Consider the following 12507-nt stretch of genomic DNA (forward strand, 5'->3'; position numbering starts at 1 on the left):
CGACCTTCGCAGGTTAATGTATGGTGCGGCATTATGGGAGGAAGGATAACCGGCCCCCATTTTATCAATGGTAATCTAAATGGTGCAATGTATGCTGATTTCCTACGTAATGTTCTACCGATGTTACTACAAAATGTTTCACTGCAATACAGAATGGCGATGTACTTCCAACATGATGGATCCAGAATGAGTGTGCGCTGATATGAAACCTCCTGGCAGATTAAAACTATGTCCCTGACCGAGACTCGAAAGGCAAGTTGGAGTCTCGGGCCGGCAAACAGTTTTAATCTGCCAGGATGTTTCAACATGATGGATGTCCTGCGCATAGCTCGAGTGCGGTTGAAGTGGTATTGAATAGCATATTTCATGACAGGTGGATTGGTCGTCGAAGCACCATATCATGGCCAGCACGTTCACCTGATCACACGTTCCCGGATTTCCATCTGTGGGGAAAGTTGAAGGATATTTTCTATCGTGATCCACCGACAATGCCGGACAACTTACGTCAGCGCATTGTCAGTGCATGTGCGAACATTATGGAAGGCGAACTACTCGCTGTTGAAAGGAATGTCGTTACACGTATTGCCAAATGCATTGAGGTTGATGGACATCAAATTGTGCATTTATTGCATTAATGTGGTATTTACAGGTAAATACGCTGTAACAGCATGCGTTCTCAGAAATGATAAGTTCACAAAGGTACTTGTATCACATTGGAACAACCGAAATAAAACGTTCAAACGTACCTACGTTCGGTATTTTAATTTATATAACCTATCTGTTACGAACTGTTGGTCTAAAATTATCAGCCATATGTTTGTGACTATTACAGCGCCATCTATCACAAAGCGAAAAAAAGTGGACCAAATAAAACATTCATATTTCTTTACGTACTACCCAAATACGTAATAAAAAATGGGGGTTCCTATTTTAAAAAACGCAGTTGATATCCGTTTGTCCTACGGCAGCGCCATCTAACGGGCCAACCATAGCGCCATCTGGTTTCCCCCTTCAACCTAGACAAGTTTAGTTCTTTGTAAGTTTTTCGTCTGACGCTTATTTCGTGAGATATTTGGCCCGGTCACGATCAGTGGACCACCACGAACAATGTTCGATGTGGGAACTTTTCAACATACCGTATCTTGTAAATGAATTGCACTAAGCTCGTACAGCAAGTACCTCTGACATTCTAATTGGCCCTATCTTCAGTATGTCAATGTCAATAGGCAATGGTCATTTAAGAAGTATATGTTTGCACAAAAAATACACTTGTGGCTAACAGTACGAGCGCCTGACAACCAATCTGTCCTACGAAAACCACGCATTAATAACACTTTCCATTTACTCAATATTTAGGTGCACATTTTATGTGATTCACTCTATATTTCTGTACGAAGCTTTGTACTTCAGGTTGTCACAACAGTCACTACTGATTCCCGCAATTTGTATATTTTAAATCCGTTTAAGCGCACGTTGTTCTAATAAATTATTATACAGAGATTTACCCTCCAGTTCGCAGCCAATCTATTTATCAGAATCAGAATAGAGTGTCATCTGATGCTGTAGAACCTAGTCACTAGCCGTTGCTCTCATCAACCTACTACAAACTGCCGCAACTCACTGAAAAAATGTGCTCATCTTCAGCTAATACAATTTCTCTTATTACGATGGCGCCTGTCATCATTCGTATGATGCCACTTATGACCAACGCCAGAACTACAAAGAGTCCTCCGAGTTAAGACAATTTTTCAGCATGATTTAGTGGTCAGAGTGGAAATCGCGGACACTCACAATCTGACGGTTGTGTTCACCTAAAAACCACAAAATCATGTTAGTACTATATTGACTCAACCGAGTTGACATCTAGTGTATGACGTCAGAGGCACTGTAAACCACACTGACAGTAAGATTCATTACGATATATGAAGAAGATGTAAGATGAAAAATAAAATATGAAAATACAAAGCTGACTTCAATGTATATATATATAACACTTAAGATAGCAATAAAATAATCCGAAAAAACAACATACACAAAATGCAGTACAAATGGCTGAGAGCCACAATTAATTTCCAAAATTTTAGAATATTACAATATCTTACCACAGACCCTTAAAGGCCAAAAGACATCTAAAAAAAATAAAAATTCAATAAAGATAGCAATCAAATAATTTATAACCGAAAAGGCAACATATACAAAGTGCAACACAAACGGCTGAGGGCCACAATCAAACTTCCAAATTTCAAAACATATTAACATAATCTTTAAAGGCAGAATCCGCAGTGTTTATGCTTGAAAGATAAATTTAAAATTAATTTGCAAAATTTTAAGAAACAAACAACAACCATGAGCCTAAAATTTAAAATAGCTGACAACGGATAATTAAACATGGGTGGCACTCAGAAGTCCTACAGGGAGATCGGTCTCCTCTCGTTCACTTAGGTGAGACAGGTGGTGAGCCCAACTATACTCGATCTGTAGGAACCCAACCTGGGGACAGTCAATCAATACATGAGAACCCCAACTGGTAATGTTACAAACGTGATAATCTACAATGGAGTACGTATTAGCTGTCAAAATTACAAACCATGTTGGACAGCGGCAACCGGTGATGAAAGGACGCTGCCTGAAACTACGTTAGTGGCCAGGGCAGGTAACCGGAACACTAACGGCCACTAGGCAGAAAATTACGCTGTTATACTTGAATATTCCGGCCGCGGTGGCCGTGCGGTTCTAGGCGCTCAGTCCGGAACCACGTGACTGCTACGGTCGCAGGTTCGAATCCTGATTTTGGGCATGGATGTGTGTGATGTCCTTAGGTTAGTTAGGTTTAAGTAGTTCTACGTTCTAGGGGACTGATGACCTCAGGTGTTGAGTACCATAGTGCTCAGAGTGCTTAGTGAATATGACACACGGTAATAGATAACTCGCTCAAAGAACACTGCCTGAACTTACGTCAGTGCCCAGAGCAGGTAACCAGAACACTAACGACCACAAGACAGAAAATTCCGCTGGTACTCTCGAACTGTAGTCAACCAATATAGTTAATAGCACCGCATGGCGGCTAAATCCCAGCAGTAGAACCACTCGGTGTTGCTCACCGGAAAACCGCCCCAACAGCAAACCACCGAAGCGAACCACCACAACATGAATAGACGTGGCCTGGGTAGTTGAAACCACTACTCAACTTTGACGTCATGAGTCAGTGAACCACGAAGCTCGTAGCCACTGGACAGCTCCACACCCACTTCGACACTGCGCAGGGGCTGCCATCGGACCCAGCCGACTGCACCGCTCTGCGATAGCTTCCCTCGTCCGCAACAACCGACCTACTCACCCGCAGAGTGGAAATAACGCCAACTACACACGCAACCTGACAAACACTGCACGAAGACCTAAACGATACCGAATCGTCACTAAGCACGCAGGAAGACAGGTAGGGAGTCGATGCACACACACTCAAAGGCGACACATGAACGATCGGCGAGCCTAAACGCGTCGTCCGGTTGGACGAACGACCGACGATCCACCAAGACAGTGGCCCGGCTCAAGTGATGCGTGGCGGCAATGTTCGGGTCATCCATGTCGACGCAGGCCTCACTGTTGCTCCAACCCGACTGCGCTACTGCCAAATTGCAACTCCCCGACTGGCAGGTCCGGACTGCACTGCAGACATGTTCCAACTGACTGACTGGCCTCAAGTTGCTATCTGAACTGCGACCAAGTAACTTACAACAGACATGGAGCGGGAAGTAACACCAGTCGAACAAAGATACTACGAGAGGGGATATATCGATACGCGCTGCTAACGCCACTCACGGTCAGGCAAAGCAGCAACTCTGTGACGGTAGTAATTTAAATTAACGTCCTGAGATGGAAGTGCGTAAAATACATGATGGTGGGAATGCGAGCCACGCACGGCTCACAATAAATAAAACTTCACGCAATATGAACTTAAATTTCTTCCCCAAGTACTTCTTGACAGTCTTAGAAAGCCAATATCACTTGTTTTAACATAAATCCAAAAACACTGTGTAAGAAACAGACGATCGTGTCTTTTAACAATATGCATGCAATGACACTATAATTTGACTGCTAAAAATTAAGTCATATGATTGACAAATATTTTCAGATATCCTGTACTCGAAAAATTGATACGACGAAAATGTGTTTAAGGTACCTTCATAACAGATTTTCAATTCTACTTTCAGATAAAACCCTACATTTTTTTGAAAATAAATAGTTGGTAGAGCTACGGAGTCTTACCACCAGTATCACTGTTGCCTCTGTGGGACTTAATTGTACGGCACTAAATTGTATGAGGTACTACTACTTGCTGACAAATTCTTTAATCCCATTGCTAGTGAAAGGTAGTGGTTAAAGTCCCTTAAATGGCCTACTGTAGGGATGAAGCAAGCGAAATTCCCTCTGTGTGTGTGTGTGTGTGTGTGTGTGTGTGTGTGTGCGTTTGTATGTGTGTGTGGCTAAAGCGACGCTGCGGACAGGATCCACCACTTCAGCCGCAGTGTAAATGAATTGGGTCCTGTGACTCTGTTTCTTTTCTTTTACGTTAAACTAAAAGTGGAATTTTTGTGTGCGACACTAAAATACAGATCTCACGATTCTAATAATGTGCAATAGTCTATCCCAGGCCAGTGAGCTCCTCGTCACTGAACATTTATGAAAGGTACACACACATTAGAGAAAGAGGGATTAAAAACACAGAACAATTAACATACAAAAGGTAACAAAAAAAAGGAATAAATGATCTGCGTTTCGGACGAATATACCCAGCACCTCTGGCGGCTCGCACGGTATTCCTGTCGCATGCGCTAAAATTTGACAATCGCGCACAAACACACATACACAAATGGTACGCGGCTGCGGGTCACTACATGCCCATTTTTCATAGAAGGAACACTGATCGCAGTCTCCTAGCAGACCATCTTCCACGGATCCTAGGAGACATCTATGGTACCAACATCATGATACATAGTGCACGACGGCATATCTTCACGAATTGTTCACAAACCGTTGAACCGGACGCAGAAGGCCTTTTCCTTTTCCGGCCTATTCCCCGCTTTACCACCTGTACACTCTTTTCTGCGGGGAAAGCTGAAGACGCTGGGACGTACCAACTACACCCGATTGTTATGCAGCGACATATTACTTCAGCCTGCTCGTATATCTCCGCCGAAATGGTAGCACGTGTGCAGCAGTCCTGCCACACTAGATTTGATTCATGTATTGCCGCTGCTGGTGGTCAGTTTGAAGACAACCTGTGATGATCTACTGCTCGTCACTGGTTAGAATCTGTGTAACTAGTGAATGCACTTGTGTTGTTCTTTAGTATATGCTATCACAAGTATTATACAAGTGTCAATAAGGCACCAAACTGCTTAGGTCATGGGTCCCGAGACTTACACCCTACTTAAACTAACTTATGCTAAGAACAACACACACACACACACACACACACACACACACACACACACACACATGCCAGAGGGAGGACTCGAACCTCCGGCGGGAGGGGCCGCGCAGTCCATGACATGGCGCCTCAAACCGGGCGGCCACTCTGTGCGGCTCTGACTTACCCTACCTTTAGTTTGTTAACGTGAATAGGAGTTGTCCCATTTAAAAAGTGTATGTCTGCAAAAAATTCTTTTTCTAAGAATTATTACAATATGTTGATTGACTAAATATAAGAGCCCCTGACTACCAATCCATTCCGTGAAAACCACACATCAATAGCTCTTCCATATTTCGCAATATTTGCGGCGCAAGTTTTAGGTGATTCAGCCTGTGTGACAAAAGCAGTTAGTTGCTTCGAACATCATTATATCAGCTAATATATTTCAATGAAAGTACATTATAACATCAGATGGTGCAAGGAGCGGTGATCTAAAGGTGGCAGCTCTAAGCCGAAACTGATAATATATATAAATAAACACAATGTAAGGATTTCTGATTGGTTTTCAGTCCTCACTAATACCTCGAACATCAAATGAAACTGTAGACCTGCAACACTGGATAAAAGAACGTCCTCAAGATAAGTATATCCACAGCAGTTGTCGACTCGAGAAAATACTGAATGAGGGCTCTAACCCAAAAACTAAACATAGGTAGATCTCAATTCACAAAGCGGTACAGACGCGTCACATACATAATTAGCATAGCATGCGTCTATTTGGCTTAGCATGTCAGTGTGTTGGACAGTTACGGAACATTATTTATGCTAATATATTACGGCCTTTTTGGAATGAAAGTGCATTCATTTTAATTTGATGAAAATATTTGCAGCGTAAGTAGAAAAATGTTATGCCAAGAAGGGAACAGCTGTAAGTACAGGGAAAGTGCGAGTGTCATATCGATAGTGAGAAACTCGAGCGGTAAGTGCGAGTTCGCGTGTAAGGTATGAGCAGCGGGTATATTTCAGGCCGGAATAAAATATACGCCAAATACAGCCGAATACTCATTTTCCGAATGTGGCATGTTGACTTGGACATTGTAGAAAAGAAAAAGAACAATGCTTTGAATATTAAATGTCATCATAAAAACAGTCAAGCGATTTACAGCATTTGAAAGTTACTGGCCAGACTGTGAATTAGCGGTTGGGAATCAAATAGCGAAACGGATGAACTGTAACTTCCAAACCCAGCAAATTTTTCATATTTTCAATAACTTTGTACTTGATAATAATAACTGTAATGTGTGTCACAAATGTTACCGGCGTGCACATATATATTCAGTTCCAGGTCAAAGATCATTAATTGATTACTTGATAGTTAACAAAGAAGCAACATCCCTGATAATTGTCACAAGAGTATATCGAGGAAGCGACGTCCATTCCGACCATTATTTGGTAGTGTCTAAAATGAATATTTTAAGGTAGAGAAAGAGTAATCACGCCTGTAGAAACAAATAATCAACACTCAAAATATACTGATTGTAAGAGCATAAAACTGTTATACGCAAATACAGTAAATAAACAACTGCTGATGAAATTCACCAATTAAGATAATAATGAATAACGTGACAATATAAATGGCAGTGCTCAGAAGGCAGCTTTTGAAGCGCTGGAAAGCAGATTTAAAAGATATAGCAAGAAGGGATGTAGAATATGGTACGAAGAATTAGAAAAAGTTATGCGAGAGTAAAAGGAAGCATTGGCAAAATATCTAGAAAATAATCTTCAGAATTAAGAGCTGTATATAATCGAAAAAGATCGATTGCTAAACTAGAATATAGAAAAGTATACACAATAAGTTGGGACAAACGCACTGGGTGTCCCAGGAGGAGTGGCCAATATTCAGGGATATGATGGGAACGATCATTCAAAGCAAAACAGCCTAGTAAACGTAGGGTCGAAAACACATCACTTAAGGGCTATGAGCACGTGTTTGGTAGAAGAGATGCGGTTTACAGCACCGAAGATGGACAAGTCCTTATAGTTCTTAATGTATGCACTTTAGAGCCCATATTCACTACCCATTTATTTCTCGCTTTGGACCATACTACCATCTCTTAGCCGCGCATCGTAGCCGCGCCGTCTTGGGCGCCTTACCACGTTCGCATGGCTGCTGCAGTCGGGGGTTCGAGTCCTACCTCGGGCATGGGTGTGAGGGGCTGTCCTTAGCGTAAGTTAAGCTGAGTTCGACTAAGTAGTGCGTAAGCATATGGACCGATGAGAGCTTGCACAGGACGAGATTCGTTTCACATTAACGGGGACGAAGAGGTGCTCACGGCTCTTAATGTATAATTTTTAGAGCCCATGTTTAGGAGACCTTTCTGCTTGGACTTACCGTCCCTATCATACCCCTGGAAACTGACCATTCCCCCTGGTACACCCTGTATAGGTAATCTAGAAAATGACAATCATGGACAGTAAGCAATTGCCTGTAAGACAATGTAATATTTAAATAGACAAGAACGAGAAACAGTAGGCGTTACCACAATCAACGAAAACCAGTTTCTTTATGACCAGAACTGAATGGAACCAGCTAAAATATATGAATGTGAAACAGGTTGATACACTAACATTAGCAGAAATAGAATATGCTTCAAAAATAACGAAAAACAGAAAGGCAGTTGGTACAGACGGAGTTGACAACAGGTTACTAAAGTAGGGCGGAATTCTCCTTAAACTAAAATTTTGAATTTTTGCTGGGAGAAAGCGAGAATCCCAGAAAATAGTTGTGGACCCAGTTTTTAAGAAATGAGAGCGAAAAGAAGGTAAAAATTATATAGGAAACATGTTTTGACAGCTGGATATAAAGTACAGGGGTATTATAACTAAACGCTGTAGAAATAACACCAGTGGTCAGAATGACGTCAAATTGCAACGGAATATTATCGGAGAAGGTGGAAAACGTATGGCAGAAGAAAAAAAATAGTGTGAAATTTGATCAGTAGATGGTGCTGTATGTGTCACAATACGTAAATGAATATACCTGTCATGCGCACGACCCACTGAAGTTGGTATAAACACGCCGGGTACACGGCTTTTCCTTCTTTCGCGCCCAAGTTCGCCATGACTGTCTCAATGAGGGTCGCGCTCTGGTTGTAAAGCTGAGTTAGAAGAGTGATGACTGTGCACAGGTCGCTTTGGAAAATTTCCGGACACTGAAGGGTTTAAAAAAGGCGTTGGTCCGATAACTGCCGTGGGTCTGGAGAAAATGATTCGGAAATTCGAAAAGACGGGTTCTTGTGATGTGCAACCTGGTTGAGGGAGGAAACGAATTGATTCGACGTCAGTGGAAGCAGTGGCCACAGCAATGCACGAGGAGACGAGTGGCGGTGTGCAAATGTGTAGTGTGTGGAGAACTGTCCGAACACTGAACACACCCGTGGGCACGGTGAGTAAAATCCTACGAAACATCCTTCCTTGCTATCCATTCAAAATTACCCGTGTCCAGGAATTGCTTCCTGTTGGCCTGCCAGCAAGAGGGACCTATTGCTTTAGAAGTTCTTGCTCGCCTGCAAGTGGGCAATGATTGACCGTGGAAGATTTTGTCGACAGACGAAGCCCACTTCCATCTGACAGCATATGTCAATACACAGAATTGTCGAATATTGGCAACGGAAAATCCACATGCAAATCAACCAGTACCACTTCATCCTGAGAAGATCACTGTGTGGTGCGGGTCTACGGCATAATTTATCATAGGGCCATATTTTTTTCTAAGAGACACGTGCTTCCATTCCTGTTACCTGCACCGTCACTCGTAAACGCTATGAGTGTCTTTTGCGCAACCACGTCACTCTCGCTCTCAAAAAGCGTGGATGTGTGGATGGGAACATTTTTACGCAACATAGTGCACCTCCACACATTGCAAATCCCGTTAAGCAGCTGCTGAAGCGCCATTTCGGAAATGCTGGAACTATCAGCCGCCATTTCCCTACAGCCTGTCTCGATCACCTGGTCTTAACCCGTGTGAATTCTGACTGTGGGGCTATCTAAAAGATGTTGTGTTCAGTGTTCCAGCTGCAAACTTAGCTGCATTGAAGGTACGCATTGCGCAACACATTCTGAACATTATCCCGGAAATACTCCGATCAGTTGTGGAACATGCTGTTTCTCGATTTCAACTTGTTGCAGAAAGTGGTGAACAGCATACTGAGCATGTTTGGCGCCAGTCACACGGAAATTAATAATCTTATTTGATTTTGATTGAAGCTTTTTATGCGGGTTTGTTGATTGAAGCTTTTTATGCGGGTTTGTTGATTGAAGCTTTTTATTGATGCTTTTGATGCAGTTTTTGACCTCAGGGCAATTAAAAACCAATGTGATTGATGCTTTTTATTCGGTTTTTGGCCTCAGGACAATTAAATACCGATTTCACCAATCCAATGTGATATGACTTTCCTGTGGTGGATGGCCTTACGTAAGAAGTATCAGACCTGTACACCTATACACACTGAGTAGTACAGTTTGTTTAACGTCAGACGTACACCTTAGACATTGATGTATGATTTATTTGTCACTTGTAGTTGACCACTACTGAATCATGTTGCTTACAGTGCCATCTATTGCTACATTTTGTAACTATTTATTTTTCTTCTGCCATACGTTTTCCCCCTTCTCCGATAATATTCGTTTATAATCTGACGTCATTCTCACCAGTGGTCTTATTTTTACAGCGGTTTGACAGTTTAACTTTAATTATAATCACCCTGTATATGTCAAATTTTAACTGTAATTTCAGAAACAGTTTTAGAGGAAAAACAGAGTGTATTTAAAGCTTACTGTGAAGATACTGATAAATAAATTAAGAAAATTTAGTAGTGGCACGCACGTAGTTTTGTAAAGGCGTCTGACAGATTAATCAGGGCAAAATTCTGGTCATAGTTACAACATGCAGTTGCGCAACACTTCATCTGAGCCGTTATATACTTATATACATAATAAATAAGTAAGAATGGCATGACGAGTAACCAGGGAGTTAAGGAGTGTTGCCGACTTATCTCAATGTAATTCAATTTATATGCAAATTACACGATTAAAAAGTGGAATGAGGATAAAAAGCAACAAAGGAATAAAATTAGACAAAGAACATTATACAGTACGAGTCAGGAGGAGAGGTGCATACTGTGAAAGGTGATTCTGAACCAAAAACTTCATATGGAGCTTCGCACTATTCAGAAGGGTTTCCCATAGAACATATTTAATATCATTTCTGTACGTTTACCTTGAATAGCTCGAAAATCGCCACCTCCAGACCTCCAGCTAATACTTGCCACAGTACAAAATTAAAGTACATGAGATTTCCTTCAAGAAAGATCTGATAATTTATGTGAATAGACCGCGAAAATATTGAAAATTTCGCGATACCCGCCTGCACCGCAGTTCAGGAAATTTTTACAGAGCAATTTGAGGTAGTCCCGCATCAAACTGTTAGACCCAACTTCCTCTACACTACTTTGGTACATTGTAAAACATAAAAGTAATCGAACAATTCAGAAAATAAATAACAACGTACGTTAAATGTGTTCTTTGTCGCAAAACATTCCGAATAGGGCGTATGTGCGTATGAAATTATTCATTCAGAATCAATAATACCATTATCCCTCAAAGCATGTACCTTTCCTGTTGACTTACCTTGTATACAAATATTAAAGTAGGCTGATGATCAGAATAAACTAGTCGGTACAGAAGAAGACTACAGAAACACTTTAAAATTAAACTAAGTAAGATATAATTATTATTTCAGAATAGCCTTAGAAAAGATAAAAATAATGGTATTCCGAGAAAAATAAAAGGTGAGATCTATATTAGTGATATAAAACTAAATAACGGTGCAGGGAAGTAATTCTAACTACTATGGCTATAACATTTCTTTTTACGATGACAAAGAAATTAAGAATTAAACAACAAAATTTCAGCGTGTCTGCAGAACAATGAAAAAGCATTAAACAGAAATTACAACAAAAGAAATGCCATTGAAAGTCTATTAAACGCTAGTTGTTCCACTGAAGCAAACCAGGAAATCACAGGAAGAACAGTGGTGTCAGAAATTAAATTCCTTAGATCAGAGAAAGTAGGTAAACTAGAACACGGATCAACAACCGAAGATGGAAATATTTACAATAGCAGGGAAAAATCGGCACATGTAAGTGTCGATGCATGAAACATTTAACATGAATGCAACAAAGCAGGTACTCTTTTACAGGGTATGCCCAAAGTGGAATGGGGTGGGGGAGGTTAGGTCAGTCCAGAAAAAGATGGAACTGAGAGGACGGAATTAGTTCCTCGAATTATGAATTTGTGGTATCCAGTATTGATATCATGCAATGCGCGTCAAAGCTGTCAATAGGATAGCGAGGTTCCGTGAGAATCCAATAGCGGTCGTATGGGATCCAGCGGAACCAATGATACAGGCCTGCTGGGCTACACTTGCAGTGGGTCTATACCACGAACGCCCTCCGCCGCCGCCGCAGAATAGGACGGCCTATGTCAGCTAGACGTCCCACTCTGAGTTGGAGCCTCTTCGCTACGTGATGGTACGCAGAAGCCGCCTAGTCATGCCTCCCACATCATCGTTCACGCTTAGTTCAGATAGCCACATCCTTGTTGATATTGAGAGCTGGACTCTATTTCTTGTCGCATTATTTGAAATGAGTCTTGGGACAAAATACAAGTTAAATAAATTTTCTCTCTACTGTATTTGTTCGCTTATCATTTCTGCTCCTGTCCAGCTTTCCTACGACGTTAGTTGCCACACCAGTCTGTAGCCAACCTCTCATTACCATTCTATGTAGAGTCATACACAACAGCATGTGTGTGATTATGTTGTTGATGATAATGATGACGATGACGTAAATACAATAACTACACATTTATAAACCTGTAAGCACCGTCATGTCGAACGTATTTCATATATCTACACACAGACTGGATGAAAATATGAGGACTCCGCGTGAAATGCATGTGTTAGCCAAGGCTAACATTGTTGTATTTGACCACGAACGGTCAATAAGTTGTTAGTGTCAGTAGTCATCAGGAAG

Source organism: Schistocerca piceifrons, chromosome 5, assembly GCF_021461385.2.
Source record: "Schistocerca piceifrons isolate TAMUIC-IGC-003096 chromosome 5, iqSchPice1.1, whole genome shotgun sequence".
Classification (NCBI taxonomy): domain Eukaryota; kingdom Metazoa; phylum Arthropoda; class Insecta; order Orthoptera; family Acrididae; genus Schistocerca; species Schistocerca piceifrons.